At 50.9% G+C, this 2,509-nt stretch overlaps 1 pseudogene; it reads right to left on the bottom strand.

Annotated features, from left to right (window-relative positions):
- Window positions 1-365: 365 nt before the first annotated feature.
- On the bottom strand, window positions 366-1,277 carry LOC147958852 (E3 ubiquitin-protein ligase SINA-like 4; annotated as a pseudogene).
- Window positions 1,278-2,509: the final 1,232 nt, after the last annotated feature.

A 2,509-nucleotide genomic window follows, 5' to 3' on the forward strand; every position in this document is an offset into this window, starting at 1 on the left:
CTCTATCATGGATGTACCTATATACTAAAACATGTCAAGATACATCTATATTTTGACAAATGGAAGGCATGTATTGTGGAACGGAGGGAGTGCTTGTCATCAAAATGGATAAAAAAGGGACGTATCTAGAACTAAAATACGTCTACATACATCTCCTTTTATCCATTTTGGGTAATAAATACGTCCAAAGGAACTTTATATCCAACAAACACAAAATATCCGTTCGACTGTTGGAAATTACCGATCTGATGTCGAAGTAATTGCCGCATCGCCACCAAAACCCACCATTTCTTAAGCTAAAGTAGACCAAGGTAATCCCTATATTAGCATATTACTAAGATAAACAAAGGGCACTGTAGAAACATTTAGGACGTGAGCTTGTCAATCTGAATGTGGAGGGACACAAGCTTAGCCCCGGCCAGCAGCTTGGGCGGAACTGTCAAGAAGGTCAGCTCCTACACCTCGACGTCACCGGGATCCTTGCTGCTTGTCACCTCCATTTCCACCTTGACGGCATCGGTCGTGCCTTTGGGCTCCCCCGGCGGGCCGTTCGCCCACAGCTTGGCCATGTAGTGCGGCAGTGGGGATGCCCCCGCTCTGAGGTAGACGACCGACACGGTTATAGGCGCGCCGATGTCGAGCACGCCGCCGACCAAGAAAAACGCGTGGCGGTCCTCCTCCGCGAACAGCAAGAGTCGTGGCTCCGACAGTGCACTTACAGCTGGAGCACCTTGCCGTACTGGATCCTGTGCACGGGCATGGGATGCGCGGTGCTGATGTGGTGGTAGAGCACCGGCGGTGGGCCTTCATAGCCGCAGACGGGCATGGGGCATTTGCAGGGCGCGAGCAGACACACGCTCTGGTAATCAGCGAGCTTGTGGTAAGTGACGTAGAGCCCACAGCCTTCGTGCGGGCACTCCACCCTCACCGATGAAAGGACGGAGTCCACCGCCATGTTCCGCACGTCGAAGCCACCACCGCGCTCGCACTTCTGGCACTGCCGCTGGTTCCTGGGGCGCTCGACGCGGCAGTCCGCGCAGGCCAGGTGCCCTCCCTTGCACTACAGAAATCAATCAAACATCACATCAATCAAGAAACCTGCACCTTGCTCAATCAGCCGAACGGACGAGGTGTATTCGAACCTCATACACTGGAGGCGTCAAGGGGCGGAGGCACAAGGGGCAGTGGAGCATGGTGAGGTCCGTCGAGACCTTAGAGAGCTCCATCGTCGGGTCCTGTTTGGTCTGCATGATTTGGCCCTCCTCGTGCACAACCATCTCTCGACTTGGGCCAGGGTATTACAAAGCTTTACTGTCAAATATTTTATACTACTTCAAGGTGCATTAAATCAACACATGCAAGTATCAAAAGGAGAGTCACGGCATGCATGCATGCATTGTAATTAATGCATCGGTAAACGCATATTATTGAAATATATCGAGTGCAGTGCTTTGATGTGTCGCGTCAACTCGTACATCAATGAGAAGTTTGATTATCCTCTCCCTCGCGGACTTAACTGCACCTGCCTTTGGTTGTATGACAGGTTGGCCACACACCTGTCGGGCCCACCTGTCATACACGCAAAGGCAGGCGCGTCCCTCCCTCGCCCATGAGCGTGGTGGCTGGCAAGACTAGGAGAAGCTTTCGCTACACGCTCTCCCTACCACACGCGGTGGACATGTAGCAGTTCAATTGGTGTCAGATGGCCAGAAGCATACAGTAGTACTCCTCCAGTGCAGTAATACTCCATCATTGTTCGACTTCCCGAAGAGGCGAAGAGCCAAGCGCAGCCCGGACGCTCGTGTGGCAGTTTCATGTGTAGAGTATTCTAGGATAGCCTGTACCATGCCTGTAAGCTTAAAATCGTAGGGGTCGGCTCCATGCTATGTGGCCGTCACAAAGTTTTAAAAAAAATAGTCTTCTGGCCCTACCTGACACCCTGGTGATTGTAGTTTGCACGCTCATCTGGTCAAGACAAGAATATATATTTTAATTTGTTTTTTTGAAAAGGGGGGACTCCCCGGCCTCTGCATCAGAACGATGCATACGGCCACATATATCTTAATTTAGGGTGGGTAAATGTTAGAGGTTGCAGCAAATATATTGTACACTGCGGGTCTTTCAACCAAGTTTAGAGGCAAGCATGTGGGGCCAGTGCTATGATGTGTCGCGTCAACTCGTACAACGAGGAGAAGCTTGATTTTACTACACGCCTTCTCCCTCGGCCATGCGTGCGGTTGCTCGCAAACGAAAACAAGCTTTTGCTTAGTAGTACTTCTACAACAAGCTATCCGTCCCGCTCGCGGTGGACGGACATGCAACAGTGGATTCGACACTGTAGAAGCAGTAGTAGTAACATCATTGTTCGTCTTCTCGAAGAGGCGAAGAGCCAAGCGCAAACCGAACGCTGTAGTTGCGAACATTGTAGCACGCATATAGCCAGGCTCTTGCATGAGACAAAATTGCTATGTGAGCCCACTGTTGTACTAGTACGTACAACTACTTGCTA

The sequence above is a fragment of the Triticum urartu genome, chromosome 7A, assembly GCF_056163025.1.
Source record: "Triticum urartu cultivar PI428250 chromosome 7A, HENAU_Tu73, whole genome shotgun sequence".
NCBI lineage: Eukaryota > Viridiplantae > Streptophyta > Magnoliopsida > Poales > Poaceae > Triticum > Triticum urartu.